The sequence below is a fragment of the Trichosurus vulpecula genome, chromosome 9, assembly GCF_011100635.1.
Source record: "Trichosurus vulpecula isolate mTriVul1 chromosome 9, mTriVul1.pri, whole genome shotgun sequence".
In the NCBI taxonomy this organism is placed as follows: domain Eukaryota; kingdom Metazoa; phylum Chordata; class Mammalia; order Diprotodontia; family Phalangeridae; genus Trichosurus; species Trichosurus vulpecula.
The window spans coordinates 7,097,792-7,115,070 of NC_050581.1; the positions used below are offsets into that span (position 1 = coordinate 7,097,792).

General features: G+C 38.5%; 1 long non-coding RNA gene across 1 annotated transcript; it reads left to right on the plus strand.

The window, feature by feature from the left end:
• The first annotated feature begins 650 nt into the window (after positions 1 to 650).
• On the plus strand, positions 651 to 15,000 carry LOC118831695. Its single transcript, XR_005009150.1, has 3 exons — positions 651 to 786; positions 1,564 to 1,674; positions 13,538 to 15,000. It is a non-coding gene; the product is annotated as an uncharacterized LOC118831695 (long non-coding RNA).
• Positions 15,001 to 17,279: the final 2,279 nt, after the last annotated feature.

The window sequence follows — 17,279 nt, forward strand, 5'->3', positions numbered from 1 at the left end:
TTCTCTGTGTAGCATGGGAGTGGATAAAGAGGTGGCCCTGGAGCCAGATAGACCTGGATTTAAGCCCTGCCTCTGGCACCTACTGGCTGTGTGATCCTCAGCAAGCTCTTTAATCTCTCACTGCTCTGGGCAATGCTCAAAGGCTAAAATTTCAGAGAAGGTACTAACTTCCATTGAAAGAGGAAGCTACTACCTCTTTCCTCCCCCAGGATTTCCCTGTTCTAAAGAAATCATATATCCATCCTTTTCCCTATTCCTGTCTTCCATGCCTCATCCTTTCCCTCCCCCTCCCCATCTTCTTCACCTCCTATTTGCTCTGGGTACCTTTCTAGGTGTTCTTCTTTCTGCACAATACATTTTCACATTTTCAAAGGCATGCAGACATCAGGACAAAAATAAACCAGCAAGCTACTGTCAAAACATCAAAGTTTATTTAACTCTCTGTATGGAGAATATCTGTGTTTGGGTTACTCCTGGTGGAAAGTTGCTGGGGAAAGGAAGGGCTGAAATGTGGAGGACTGGCTGAGCTGTTATGGATGGCTTCCAAGTTCAATGTGGGAGGGACTTTTTTGGGATGGGAGAGAGGGTGGTGGCCTAAGAGTGACTAATAACTGAGGGGCTTAATTAAAGTTATATCCCCAAACTGCCACACCAGACCAAGTTTTCCAACTTGAGGGAGGCAGTCAAAGGGAATTCCACAGGGCTAACGGGGAAACAGGTCCTGTTGAAGCTTGCTTCCTGTCTTGCATTGCCGAACCTCCCCAGAGAAGTCTCTAGTTGCTGAAGGTAAGACTCCTACTTTCTTAGTTCCTACAGTGGCCTTTGTCCTGGTCTGCCCCCCACCCTCACCCCCAAAGCTTGGGAGAGCTGACAGACAGTGAGAGCAGCTTTAAGAGTGCTGGAAGTTCCTTTAGTTCAGCTGGTGAAACTCTCCAGAGAAGGAGGATTAAGGGAGCTCAGGAGCAAAGTACAGGGAGTTATGGGCTTGGAGTCAGGAAGACAAGTTCAAGTTTGTCCTCATGGTTTAGTGCATGTGTGTGTTTCTGCCCATTTCTGCTTGTTAGTTTCTAGAATTCATAGGCTTACCAAATGGTTTAGCCAGGAAAGGATTTAAGACATCCTCGCATGCAATCGTGGCTTTGAACAAATGAGGAAATTGCAAAACAAATTTCCTCCCTACCACTAAGATGATATCATCCAATCTCCTGTCTTTCCTTTTTGTCTTTCCTGCTGCCTAGCTCAGTGCCTGATCCATGGTAAACACTTAATATCTGCTCATCAAATAGTATTTAATTGAATTTTGAGGAAAATGTCACGATCTTTATAAAACAAAAGTCAGACATGAGGAGAAGATTTTCGATTCCCACAGCTAGCCTGCAGCTTGGATAAAACAAAACAAAACAACCTACTTATTTCTATATTTGGCATGAAGTGAGACCCTAGTTAATGGCATGTTTTAAAACATTGAAACCAGAATTTTGAAAGAATTTAGGATCGCAGATTCATAGACACAGAGCTGTAGGGGATCTCAGTGCTTTCTGTTCTGATGTCTTCGTTTTATAGATGACGAAGGAAGAAAAGGAAAAAGAACACCATTTTTGACCAATGTTCCAGGCCTTGTGAAGAATGCTTTATAAATATTATCTCAGTTGATCCTGACAACAATCCTGGGAGGTAGGTACTGTTACCACTATCTCCATTTTATGGTTGTGGAAACTGAAGCAGACAGAGGACTTGTCCACAGACACACAACTAGCATCTGAGGTCAAATCTGAACTCAGGTTTTCTTGACTCCAGGGCCAGTGCTCGATCTACTCTGCCAAATAGTTGCCTAGAGGGCTGGTTCAACTCATGTTCTTCCTTCTAAAAGAACCCTTTCTATCTCCCTCCCAGTGGTTGGTATTTTTACTCTCCTCATATTGTATCCCCTATATCTAGGAGAATGGAAACTCCTTGAGGGCAGGAGTTCACACTTTTTCTTGTCCTTAATACTTATCATGGTGCTTTTCACAGAGTAAGCACTTAGTAAATTCATTTTGAATTGACTTTCACTAGATGACCTCTGAAATCCCTCCCATCTCTAAATCCTGGAGTCCTAATCTGAAAGAGTCAGTAGATTATAGCAGAGAGAGCACCAGAGTTAGTGTCTGAAGAGCTGTCTCTAGGTCTCAGCTCCCATAGTTGCTGGTTGTCTAATCCTGAGCAAACCACTTACTCACTCTGCATATTTATTCCCAATCCAGGGTTCGAATTCTGACTCCCTTAACTTATCAGCTCGCCTCCCCAGGCCTTTTTCTTTACTTGAAAAACAAAAGGTTTGGGCTAGATGTTCTTATAGCCTCTTCCAGCAACAGCCAATGGAAATATGATTCAGGTGACTTGAGTTCATTGAAAAATAATCCATCCTCTTGCAATATCATCACTTATCTTATATGTCACTTCCCTGTTAATCATTTTTGGTTTTGCCTCTTTAGACTTCAGATCTTTCTCCTTGTTAGAGAGAATCAAATTACACATACTTAGAGTGGAAAATTGCATCAAATGTCATCTACCCCATCCATATTTAAATCTTGGATTCTATCTAGAGTAGCTTTGATAAGAACTACTCTGAAAAATTAACCAACATATTGATCATGTCTGACAATGTATGAAATTTTCTATACAGATAGATCTCCCACCCACTCACATCTCCAATGAAGGAAGGGAAATTGACTTTCCCTTCTGTTCTCTGGGACCAAACTTGTGCCTTTCCATCTATGTTATTGTAGTCATCATCATCATCATCACTGTCATCACCATCTTTCCCTCTCTCTCTATACATACATATAAACACACATGCATATATAGGCACACTACGTACACACATATATACATACATATGTGTATACATGTATGTACATATAGCAATCTCTGTCTACCAATCATCTACCTAACACACACACACACACACACACACACACACACACAGAGTTTTCCTGTCTCTTTTTCATTTTTCTGGGCTAATTCATGTAAGTTTTCTCATGCTTCTCCGCATTCTTTGTATTCATTTTTTCTCAGTGCAATAATATAAATTCCTGTATTAAAATATTTAAACATTCCCCAACTGATGGATATCTACTAGATTCTATGTTTTTGCTACTACTAAAATGGTTGTTAGAATCATTCTGTTGAACATAAGCCATTTCTGTCTTTGACCTCTTTTAGATATGTTGCTAGTAGTAGACTCTCTAGATCAAAAAATATGGACGTTTTGTTCTGGTTTTTTTAAAACATAATTTTAAATTGCTTTCCATAATGGTCAGACCAATCCATAGTTCCACAAACACTGCGTTAGTATATCTCCAATGTTGACTATTTCTATAGTTTTCATAGTTGCCTGTTTGCTATGTGTAAGGTAAAGCCTTGGAATTGTTTTCATTTGCATTTATCATATTGTTAATGATTTAGACACGTGGATGTTAATAATCTGAAGCTCATCTTTTGAGAAAAGCATGTATTCTTCTTAGTCTACCAAGTGTCTTTGATATCAGACCTATACCATAGACATTTGATGCATAGGTTTCCTCCCCACCACCACCACCACTTGGCAACTTCCCTTCTTATTTCCACTGCATTGGTTTCATTCATGCCACGGTTTTTCACTTTCACTTTCATCAAAATTGTCAGTTTCACCTTCTGGGATTTCCTCTGTCCCTTTTTGCTAAAGAATTCTCCCCATTGCAAAGGTGTAAAAGGAACCTGATCTCATTATTGTATAATTGCGTGATAGTATGACCTTTTATACCATTGGGCCACTTATCCATTTTAAACTTATCAAGGTAAATGGTTTAAGATGTTGGTTTAGACTTAATATCTGCCAAAGTGCTTTCTAATATTCACAGCAGCTCTTGTCAAATAGTTTTTCCCCCAAGTAATTTGTATTCTCAGATTTATCAAATACTGAGTTATGGACTCCAGCTATTTCTGTTCCTTCTTTATTGCAGCAAGTTCTACTAATCTACTTTTCCATTTTAAACCAGTACTGAATGATTATTGCTTTATAACATAATTTGAGGTTTGGAAGAACTTTTTACCCCTCATTCCTACTTTTATTATTTCCTTTTAATATTCTAGATATTTTGCTCCTTCAAATGGATTTTGTTCTTCTTTTATCCAGTTTTATAAAGAACCTTCTTGGTTGTTTGATTAGTATGGTAACACACCTGAAAATTATTTAGGTATCAGTGTCATTTTTATCATCTTGGTGAGATCTAGTCATAATCAATGAGTATTTCTCCAATTATTTGAGTCATTTTTGATCTCCCTGAAGATATTTTGTAATTATATTTATATAAGTATTGAAACTTTCTTGGTAGATTGAGTCTCATATAACTTATATATTGTGTAGACTATAGGAATGAAATTTCCTTTTCTATTATTTCCACCTGGGTTTTGCTTTGTTTTATAGAATTCCTGATAATTTTTGTGGACTTATTCTGTATCCTGATACTTTGCTGAAGGTGTTAATTATTTCATTTTCTTTGCTAGTTCTCTGGAGGATTCAAAATAAACCATCATGTTTTCTAAAAATAGGGTTACTTCAAGATATTTTTCCTTCTGTTTATTTCTGTATTTATTGAGAAAACTTCTAGTGTTTCTTCATCTCAAATAATGCTACCTGGTTGGTTTCAGATATATGCTTTTCTTTTATAATGTTGCAAATGACCTTTCTGGGGCTGTCTTTCAGAGTTTGTAACATGAATGATAATTGTTCTCTGACAAAAGCTCTCCTGTGCTTCTATTAACATATTTTTGTTTTTAATATTATAATCTCGAATGAGGACATTAGTCTCTTACAACCTGTAAATTAACTATCTATGGATTTTTGCTGTTCAGTTAGATTTTCCTTTGTGAATTTAGATGCTATGGCATATGGTATATGTATACTTAGCCCTGACTTCGTTTCATTGTCTATTGTACCTTAAATACATGAACTTCCCCTATTTTATCTCTCTTGCTATTGTGGGTTTTTATTTCTATTTTTCTGTTAGCAGAATTGCAACTCCAGCTTTTAGGGATTCACCTGATTCATTGCAAATTTTGTTCCAGGTCTCATTTTCATCATGGATCTCTTTATTTTTAGATTTTTTTCTTACCCAAAATCATTGACTTTTATTCAGTATCCACTCTATCACTGTTTTTATTTAATTATATTATTTTGACCTATTTAGATTTAAGGCTATTACTGTTGAACTTGTGTTTTTATTTAATTGTTTCTTCTAAATTGTCTTTATCGCCACCCCTTCCCTTTTTTGACCCTTGCAGTTAGTTTTTATTACACAAGTGTTATTCTAGTCTGGTCCACAGTCTCTCTTCTATTGACATTCACCTGCTGTGTCCATAGTTCCCTGAATTTGCTTAAATTATTTATCTATCCATATATCATCTAAACATTTATTCATTTCTCCTCCTCTTTTGACCTTTCGCTTGCCCTCCACCATCAAGCCTTTGTTTCGAAATCTTCCTTCCCCGGTTTCCCCACCAACCTCTTCTTTTCAGAAACATTCTTTTCTTGAAACACTTTCCCAAGATTTCCTTTGTTTTGTCTTCATTTCCTTTTGCTACTCTTCTATTTTGAATTCTATTCTCCATTTCATAGTTGATGCCTCCTTTTTCTTCTTTTTCATTTTCTCTGTGTCCATCATGAGATTAGAGCTTCTGAAGTAGCAAAGTTGAAGTTCCTCACCTATCCAACATTGCATTTTTAGTTCTTACCCCATTGTCCCCATTTTGTAATGTGCCTCACTTATAGAAATAACAACTCACAAAGGAAGTAATGTCAAATGGAAACAGTGTCATATGAGGAGATGTAACAACAACTACTGTGGCTATGTAAGGCCAACAACAAGACCAATAACACCAGCACACAGGAGGGCTGCTAGCACACTTTCTTTGATCTGCTTTTTTAAGGAAAGCAACTTTAAGGGGTTAACAATCTTACTTTAATTAAACATACATATATCATTCACTTAGTTCAGGGGAAAAAGTCTGTACCCTGAACTTTCAGAGAGAAGACAAACAGAAATTACAAGCAGAAATTATATAAAAAGAGCAAATAAATACAAATAAACAAACAGGCTTCTATCTGTTTGTCCAAGACATTACATACATAGTTACCAGTGACAGAAGCAACATCTGGGTTTTCAAAGCTGGGGTGGGGGGGGCTCTTTGACGCTACCCAGAGTCTCCACCCCAATGCTCTTCCAATGAGTGTGACCCCAAAAGCAAAATGCCAACCTCAGAGTATATATGCACTTCTTCAGGATCAGAGGGCATCAAAACCATGCAACTCAAACCCATGTGACCTAAGCCTTCCTGTGACTTAAGCAGGTCATCAAAGACTCCCCATTCAATCTTGATTGCCTTAGTGCCGAGAAGCACTCCAAAACAAAACACAACAAAAAAGTCCCACTTTACTTGACATCAGAGGGGATTTGTTTTGTCTCCTAAATCATGACACTAGGTCTGACCCTGTGCCCGGTGATGACTTGTCTCTACTCCTAAGACCATCCTATCTTTGTTTCTATGTCCTCCCTACCACTCAAGGTGACACCTTTCTTTGGAGACTCATACAACTCCTCTCCTGGGGTGGGATACTGTACTTGAGATACAACTTCTCATAGAAGCAGCTAGATGGACAAGTGGATAAAGTGCTAGGCCTGCAATCAGGAAGACTTGAGTTCAAATCCTGCCTCAGATACTTATTAGCTATGTGACCCTGGGCAAGTCACTTAACCTATGCCTCAGTTTTCTAAACTATAAAATGGGGATTTGTTGTGAGAATCAAATGAGATAATATCTGTGTAGCACCCAACACAGTGCTTGACAAATAGTAGACTCTTAATAAATGCGTCCTGCCAGCCTGACTTCATAGAAGGTTCATCCTGATATACAAAATTCCCTCAGATAAAATCTATCATAAGGCCTTGTCTCTTACCACAAGCATATAGTTCCTCTTCTATGGGAACAATTTTTAGTAAGTACCTTTTCCTTTCCTTCCCAGTGTGAGCCCCATCCCAACTAATCCTCCATCCCAATGTCTTAACTCCATCACATTTTTCCTGTTCTCCCTAACCCAACCCAACTCTGCTTCTGGCTAAGAAACTATTTATTATACCTTCTCACCTACAGAATTGGTGGGTGTGAATCTCTATCTGCTCTTTGTCTCTTAATCACTTACGCAAAAGATATCAATTCACCAATGAGTTTAATCTATGGCTTATTAGTTCATCTTTTTCTTCAAGAAAGTTGTTGAATTCTTCCAGAAAATAGAAATGTATGTCATTGTAATGGTCTGTGTCAACAACTGGGCTGGCAGCTTCTGTGGGGTATAAGATTCACGCACAGGCAGCACCCAGAAAGCTGCCAACAGCACAGGTTCTTTCGATCTGCTTAATTAAGGAAAGCAAGGTGAAGGGGTTGACAAGCTTACTTTTAATTCAAATATCATTCAGTTAGTTCAGGGGAAAAAAACCAGCACCCTGAACTTCAAAACAAAATGCAAACTACAGACATCAATAGACTTTCTCTGATTCAAGTCCCAGCAGATAGTTACCAGAGTTCAACAAAGTTTCAACATCCGGGTTTACAAGCTGGAGGGCTCCTTAGCTACAGCTGCCCGGAGTCTCCTCATCAATACCATCTCCAGAGCCCCGCACCAATAGCTCTGTCCTCCCTTCTTATAGGGCTTTAGACATCATCAGACATCATCTGAATCACCAGAGCTCAGGCTCTGGTGATTGGTTCTTGAGTTGGCCCCTCCCCTTAGGACCCTGGGATGTTCACATCCACATGGATTACATTAACACCTAATGGGGTTTGGGCCTGGGGCTTAGCACCTAGTAAAGCTCACTGAGATAAATTGAGTCACTCAAAGAAAACAAAGACAATTCTGGTTACATGGTCTTGTCTCTTGTTATCCATTTCTTTTCCTTTATATTTGTTTGCTATACTTTTTGACATACAGAAAAGCCCTTGGAAGCCTCCAAATGCTCCTGTGATTATTATTAAGTCACATTCTAGTCTTCTCTTTTCCCTAGTCTGTGTTTACTTAACTTCCCCTTAAATCTTTTGCCTTAAGTATTTTTCTCTATCGATTATCCCTTTTATTTTTTTCTTTTACCCTTCAGGTCAATCTCTTTTTTTTAAAGCAGTTTCTCTTTTTTATTTAATATATTTAGTTTTCAGCATTGATTTATACAAGAGTTTCAATTACAAATTTTCTCCCCATTTCTACCCTCCCCTCCACTCCAAGATGGCATATATTCTGGTTCCCCTTTTCCCCAGTCAGCCCTCCATTCTGTCACCCCACTCGCCTCCCATCCCCTTTTCCCTTCCTTTCTTGTAGGGCAAGATAAATTTCTACGCCCCATTGCCTGTGTATCTTATTTTCTAGTTGCATGCAAAAACATTTTTTTTTGTTTTTGAACATCTGTTTTTAAAACTTTGAGTTCCAAATTCTCTCCCCTCTTCCCTTCCCACCCACCCTCCCTAAGAAGTCAAGCAATTCAACATAGGCCACATGCGTATCATTATGTATAACCCTTCTACAATACTCATGTTGTGAAAGACTCACTATATTTTGCTCCTTCCTAACCTATCCCCCTTTATTGAATATTCTCCCTTGACCCTGTCCCCTTTCAAAAGTGTTTGTTTTTGATTACCTCCACCCCCATCTGCCCTCCCTTCTATCATCCCCCCCTTTTTTAATCTTCTTCCTCGTTTTTTCCTGTGGGGTAAGATACCCAATTGAGTATGTATGGTATTCCCTCCTCAGGTCAAATCTGATGACAGCAAGATTCACTCATTCCCCCTCACCTGCCTTCTCTTCTCTTCCTACAGAACTGCTTTTTCTTGCAACTTTTAGGTGAGATAATTTACCCCATTCTATCTCTCCCTATCTCCCTCTCTCAATATATTCCTCTCTCATCCCTTAATTTGATTTTATTTCTTTTAGATATCTTCCTTTCATCTTCAACTCACCCTGTGCCCTCTCTCTCTCTCTCTCTCTCTCTCTCTCTCTCTCTATATATATATATATATATATATATATATATATATATATATATATATATGTATATATATATACATATACATATATATATACACACATACATATATACATACATACACACTCACATATACATATATATACATAAATATATATGTAATATATATATATGTATGCATATTCTCTTCAGCAACCCTAATACTGAGGTCTCATGACTCATACACATCATCTTTCCATGTAGGAATGTAAACAAAACAGTTCGCCTTTAGTAAGTCCCTTGCAATTTCTTTTTCTTGTTCTTTTTCTTGATTACCTTTTCATGCTTCTCTTGATTCTTGTGTTTGAAAGTTAAATTTTCTATTCAGCTCTGGTCTTTTCACTGAGAAAGCTTGAAAGTCCTCTATTTTATTGAAAATCCATATTTTGCCTTGGAGCATAATACTCAGTTTTGCTGGGCAGGTGATTCTAGGTTTTAATCCTAGCTCCATTGACCTCTGGAATATCATATTCCCAGCTCTTTGATCTCTTAATGTAGAAGCTGCCAGATCTTGGATTATTCTGATTGTGTTTTCACAATACTCAAATTGTTTCTTTCTGGCTGCTTGCAGTATTTTCTCCTTGATCTGGGAGCTCTGGAATTTGGCGACAATATTCCCAGGAGATTTCTTTTGGGGATCTATTTGAGGAGGCAATCGGTGGATTCTTTCAATTTCTATTTTGCCCTGTGGCTCTAGAATATCAGGGCAGTTCTCCTTGATAATTTCTTGAAAGATGATATCTAGGCTCTTTTTTTGATCATGGCTTTCAGGTAGTCCAAAAGAGCTCCAAAAAGCCAATGAGGAGAAGAATGCCTTGAAAGGCAGAATTAGCCAAGTGGAAAAGGAAGTCCAAAAGATGACTGAGGAAAATACTACCTTAAAAATTAGATTTCTTCTCCTCATTGGCTTTTTGGAGCTCTTTTGCCATTTGAGTTAGTCTATTTTTAAGGTGTTGTTTTCTTCAGTATATTTTTCATTATTTTTTTGGGTCTCCTTTAGCAAGTCATTGACTTGTTTTTCATGGTTTTCTCGCATCCTTCTCATTTCTCTTCCCAATTTTTCCTCTACTTCTCTAACTTGCTTTTCCAAATCCTTTTTGAGCTCTCCCATGGCCTGAGACTAGTTCATGTTTTTCTTGGAGGCTTTTGTTGTAGGCTCTTTGACTTTGTTGACTTCTTCTGTCTGTATGTTTTGGTCTTCCTTGTCACCAAAGAAAGATGCCAAAGTCTGAGACTGAATGTGGGTGTGTTTTTGCTGCCTGGCCATGTTCCCAGGCAACTTACTTGACCCTTGAGTTTTTCAGCAGGGTACGACCGCATGTAGAGTTAAGAGAACTATGTTCCAAGCTTGGGGGGATGTGCCAGCTGTGCCACACCAGCACTCCTCCTTCCCCAAGAACCCCCAACCAGGACTGGACTTAGATCTTCAGCAGGCTCTGCACTCCTGCTCTGATCAGCCACTTAATTCCTCCCCCCAGGTGGGCCTGGGGCTGGAAGCAGCTGCAGCTGTAGTTCTGTAGCTGCCCCACTTCCGCTGCCCTGGGGGTGGTGGCCGAACTGGGAACTCCTTTTTTCACTCTGTCCCCAGCAGCTTTTCCCACTAACCTTCTCTGTTGTCTTTGGTGTTTGTGGGTTGAGAAGTCTGGTAACTGCTGCAGCTCACTGATTCAGGGCACTAGGGCATGCTCCACCCGGCTCCTGGTCTGGTTGGTCCCCGCTGCACTGCTCATGCTGGGCTCTGCTCCTCTCCGCTCCCAGCTCCGTGCAGGATAGACCTCACCCAGAGACCATCCAGGCTGTCCTGGGCTGGAGCCCTGCTTCCCTCTGCTATTTTGTGGGTTCTGCAGTTCTAGAATTGGTTCAGAGCCATTTTTTATAGGTTTTTGTAGGGACTGGGGAGAAGCTCCCACTAGTCCCTGCTTTCCTGATGCCATCTTGGTTCCGCCCCCGGATCAGTTCAATCTCTTTTTAAAGAACATTAGAATATAAACATGATAGAATTGATTTCATTTTTTGAGCTTTTTGGGGGAGGAGAAATAAAGTAATTGTTTATCTTTATTTTGTTAAAGATCCAACTTTTTTCATTTATAGTTAAGCTCCACTTTCAAAGACATATTGATTAATAATTAATTTATGAAATCACTAAATGATGAGACACACCTAGTTCTTTGGCTGTACACTAGGAAAGACCACAATGGCAGTGGAAAACAGGGCAACAATCACACTTTAATTAAACACATACGGAATTGAGGCAAAAAGCTCGCAAATGCAGAGACAAGTGGTGAAAAGTAGTACAGAGGCAGATGGTGGCAAGGGGATGGGGAATGGGATGCTAAAAAAAGGCAGCATGGGGAAAAGCATGGGGAGAGTGAAAGGCAGAGGATCACTTATGTAATCATCGATTAGAGTTGGGAGTGCTAGGCAGCATGGACCCAATGGAGATGGAAACAGTGCTCAGGGGATAGGAGTTTAAGGTCTCATTTCTATAGGATTTTGGGGGAAACAGACCAACTCCTATCCTGTGCCACCTTGAGGTTAGCTCATTAACAAATTCAAATCATACCAAAATTATCAGTAAAATTTCAAAGTCATCATCTGAAAGTTATCTGCATTTTTTTGGTGTTCTGCTGTTCTGGAGTTGTAGAGGTCTGGATTTTATCTAGAATTTCTCCATCATAGGACCAGAAACTTTGACGAGCAGTGCCTACGTGGGTCCCTTTGATTCATCACATAGTACCAAGGTGTGAATATTGGTTAATATATGACACAATTTGTAAATTATGATCCTTTGGGCTTTGGGACAGTTTGCACATGATTTCCAGGTTTTACAATCTTATTTCCTGTTAAAACATACTTCTAATACTGACTAGAAGAGGGTGGAGGTAGTTAGGAGACCAGAATAAGACACAATTAGAACACAGCATATTGTTTTGCAATGTGGTTTGAAAAATTGCTTTTTTGTAATTTCCTTCCATCCATTTCTGAAAGTTGTGGAGTAATTCTGAGTTACTCAGATTTCCATTCCTTTACATCTAATGATCTTTCTCCTGGATGCTTGTAAATTTTATTGTTATATCTTGAAAAGCAGCATTTCCTAGGAAATAAAGAGTGAACTTTGAAGCTAAGGGACCTAGATTTAATTTATGCCTCTTAAAACAAACTGGCTTTACTAATCTGAGCAAATCACTTAATCTTCCAGTGCTATAGGCGCTTCCTTAAGACTCTAAATTTCAGAAAAGATACTTATTTACATTGGAAAAAGTAGCTTCCTCATGTTGGATTTCCATATACGGATGAAGTCGCCAGTCTAGTTCCACCTGTCCACCTTGTTGTTGTCTAGTTGTTTTTCAGTCATGACTCTTCGTGGCCCTATTTGGGGTTTTCTTAGCAAAGATACTGGAGTGGTTGGCCATTTCCTTCTCCAGCTCATTTTACATTTGAGGAAACTGAGACAAACAGGGTTAAGTGACTTGCCCAGGGTCACACAACTAGTAAGAGTCAGAAGCCAGATTTGAACTCAGGAAAATGAGTCTTCCTGACTCCAGGCACTGTACTCTATCCACTATGTCACCACTGAAATACCTTCAAATTTCAAGGGAGTATATTAGGGTTTTTTTCAAGTAATGTTTGAAGGGGTTTTTTGGAGGGGGCGAGTGGTGGTAGTAGTGGCAATCTGTAGATTTACTCAATCAGCACTTTGTTGTTTGCATTCAAAATGTTCTAGACAATTTTCTTGTCATCATATTCTCTTGTGAAATCTGTGACACTCAAGTTTACCTGGCCCAAGATGAATTTCCAATCTTCTTTCCTCCTCTAACTGTCTTTTCTTCTCCCTTCCTGTTGCTTTCCCTTTCTTTCTTGTGGTTGGTCTGAATCCATGTCTGGCATCTCCGTGTAATGGGGATCAGGAGGAGCAGTATATTTATAGTTAGTCATTGCTGAGGGTGAGTACTGGGCAGGTACTAGTAGCATTGAGACTCTCAAGTCCGAGCCAATGAAACTTCATGTGGTCTGTCTTCTTATCTCATGGATAATTTTATTAGTCTATATCTAATATAAGATTCTTTTTTAAAAAGAGGTTTGGGGTCATAGTTGTAGGGAAAAAAACTACTCTGCCATATTGCTGATCATAAAATCCTGAATCCTTGAAATGTTCATTGTTTCCAAATTATTTGAAACCATTTGTAAGGTTCGATTAAAGCTCTGGAAGTTAAGAAATTCAATTTACCCTATCAATAGATTAATAAAGGTCATACTTGATGGGCCAGTAGGTAAATAGAATAATCAGTATTATATATGAAAGATATTTCTAACAAAAAGTGGATAACTCTTGAGGACAATTTGTAGACACTCAGAACTACTCTCGAATTCTTAAAAAAATACAAACTAATCTTTAGCAGACTCCATTATACACGCACCCTGCTTATGATTTTTATGATTCTGTCTTCCAGATGTTCCTGACAAAAGATGTATCCTGAGTACCAGGAAACATCAGAATTCTCAAAATGTAGAGAGAGAGAGCAGTTGTGAATTGGAAAAGAAACCAGCAGAAAGAAGGAAGACACAATTTAGCATCTTATGAAGTATGAAACTTTGCTCCTCAAACTGGAAAATTGACAAGATGATCCTTTCTTTACTAACTGTGTTTTTTTGGTCATGAATAGCCTTTGACCTTTAACAAAATGGAAATATACATAATTGTCATGGCCTTCATTTTTCTGTCAATTGTATTTTTCCTTGTTTTTCTATTATGTTTTCTGGCACACAGCAAAGCCTTTGGAAGTCAGCTTCAAGACCCCTTGTTCCAAAGTGTTTCTGTGGCCACATTCAATCACTCACCTTCACCTCTCCTCTTTTCAATGTCAAATACTTACTTCTATCACCATGGTCACTTAGCTGACCATACCAACCACCACAGGGATTTCTCTCCTTACTGGACCTGCCTTAACAATATGGATTCTCCTGCAGTATATTGTGATAGTGCCACTTACGAAGCATGTGACACTTATGGAGGGGATGATACTTATAGAGGATGTGATATGGGTGGAGATGGTGGCTGTTGTCACTGAATTACTTGAACAAAATTCCAATTCCTCTCCTCCAATGACTGGCATCCACTACAAGATGAACAAAGGCCCCTTTGTTCTGATGCTGTGTCCCATTCTTCTGTGTCTAGAGCCCATTCTAGAAAAAAAAAACCTCTTTTACTTAATCAAAGGATACTTTCCTTAGGTGAAAAGAAAAGAGAATATCCCAAACCCCAAGATGTTAAGGTCCAATGAGAGCAAATAATAAGTAAGCCAAAAGGAAAGCACAAAGGACTCTAAGATTGACTCAGAAGCCAATAATGAATAATTCTTTAGAAAAAGCAAAGACATGACACCAGCAGAGAATCCAGGACTGTACCTAACCTTCATAGCCCAAAAGGTTCACCTGTGGATAACGGGACAGGAGAAACAATAAATTTTGCCCCAGTTTTTATGGAGGAGACATTTGTGAGGTTTTCTTTCTCAAAATATTTTCTGATGTAGATGGACTAGAGACTTTCCATCTGGTCAATACCCACAATTTCCTAGACCTACTAGACAAACTAGATGAAGAAAGATTCTTGGGTTTTCGTGGGGTCTAGCAAAAGTTTTGAAAGGGAATTGAGAATAAACTTTTTTCACAGGTAGCCATCCATTCTGTATTGGATCCATAAAGAAAAATGGTTCCCAAGAGAATCCCAAAATCTACAAACTTCATAGAAATATTGGAAAAGGAAGATTATTGAAAACCTTTCCAGCTTCAAGACCCAGTTGAGGTGCTTCCTCCTTCATGAAGTCTTTCTTGATGTTTCCAGCTGAAAGTGCCTTCCTCTAAAGCACTAACTCTAGATCTCTACTCTGTTATATTACTTTCTACCATGTATTATGTTTATTTGTGTACATTTAATATAGTCCTTGGGAGCAAAAACTATGTCATTTTTTTTCTCATTTTGTCCCAATCCTTTGCACATACTAAGAGCTGAATAAATGTTTAAAAAATTTAATGGCATCACTGAGTAATTAAATAAGAAATATTATACCCATCTGGTAGCAAAAAATGGTGAACAAATTCAATGCCCATCAACTAGAGAAGGGCTCGATAAGCTGTGTGATAGGAATGTAATGGAATATTATTATCTAGTAAGAAAAGATAAATGTGAAGAATTTAGAGATATTTAGGAAGCCATGTATTAGTATTATCTGAATTAGTATTCAGAGAAGTAAGCAGAAGCAAGAGATGAATATACACAATCAGCATAGTATGGTAAAACATGACCCCCCCCCCCACACACACACACACATCACAAGAAATCAGACCTCAGAACTGAGTTCTAATGCTAGGATCCAATCTGTACTTCAGAGGACTGATGATGAAATATACCCCTCTTCTTAATAGAGAAGTGGTAAACTACAAGTGCAGAATGAGGCATATTCTGACACCTCATTTTTTTCTTGAATGTATTTCTTTGTAACAAGGGAGGGTACTGTAGGGGAAGGATGGATTGGGAAATAGGAGCAATGCAAAAATATTAATAAAATTTCAAGATATGCCTATCTAATTGGGAGAAGACAAGCTTGGAGGTTTCACACCACCGCCCAGTTAGATGATTTGTTTTCTTCTCACCTGCAACTGCCACATCAGTTTCAGGACCTCAAAGCAGAGGACCATGCATTGGAGAAAAGATGCTAGTGATTTCTTTCTCTTCTTAGGTGGAAGAGGAGAGATGAGGAAGAGAGATAATGAGAGTTCTGAGAAATCACCAGTTAAACAAGAAAATCTGTGACCACAGGAAGCCAGTAGCTCAGAGAAATTATGGAGGATAATCTTAACATTTTTACTTTAGGTTTGATAACTTATCTCATCACCTTAAGGGAACTGAAAACTAAGGATTTAGGTTGAATTAAACTTCTCAACAGCTATAAGGATAACATCAGTATGGTATTAAGCAGTAATTAGTCTGCTGATTTCATAACTACTGTGGTGTTAATGTGATTAAAGATCTTCCCAGCCCATTCAATAGGCCTCAGGTGGAAGTAGTTAAGGGAAGCTTCTCAAGTGGAGTCCTTTAAGGGAAGCTTGATTAGGAGAGACTTGATTGTAGGCAGGCTTACACCCTTTACTTACTAGGTGTGAAACCCCAGGCCCACTCCATTTCCCTAATTAGGTCACCAGAGGTGTGAAGCCCTTGGGCCCTAAAAAAGAGTGTATATATAAGTATATGTGTGTATATATGTATATATATTTATATTTATATATTATTATATACAATATATTTATACATATTTATATATATATAATATATTTATACATACATATGTATATATATATATATATATAAGAAGATAGCCATGGAGGTGTGAGAATTAAGGAGTCAGAAGAGAAGCCAGAATTCAGCCCAAGGAGAAGGAGTAAGAATTCCAAGTCAACAGAACTTCAGAGAGAATACAGAGTGGAGAGTGGAAACCAGGGAGCTGCAGAGACCAGAGAACTGAGGGAAGAGAGAATTAAGGCATGCAGACAGTCAGGATTCATGAGTGTTTATGAGGAGGCCCCAGCAGGGGGGAAGGTTACAGCATGACTTGGGTCCCTGCTGTGATATTGTGCTTTAAGTTCTTTGCTGTTATGATGAAATGGACTTGCTGGTTTTGGTATATAATTGCTATGTTGAATTGGAGTCATTGGTTTTGGGATTTGATCCTCTCATGTTTGAATAAATGTTTTACTTCTTCTGCCTTCTATATAGAGAGTCTCATATCCTGTGATACAGAACTATACAGGCATAATCACAAACATCATAGATGTTGTGTTTATCACCTTAATGATACAACTACATAGAAACTATTTTTATTTTATTTATCTAATGGTCCTATAGAATATTTCAGTGATAGAACCGTCTTGCTCTCATCATAAAGAACCTTTACTGGATGGATGGCTAAGAGACAGTGTGATGAAGAAAGTGTGTTTGGTTCTCCCCTTTCAACTGCTCTATGGAGGGTATTCAATTCCAGGATGAAGGATAACCATCAGAGATGTTGGAAATGGGATTCCTTTATTGGTACAATATGATCTAGATCATTGGTGTCAAACTCAAATAGAAAGGGGGCTATTAAATTATACACAAGGATTTCTGCAGGCAGCATACTTACTTAGAAAACTACATATTAA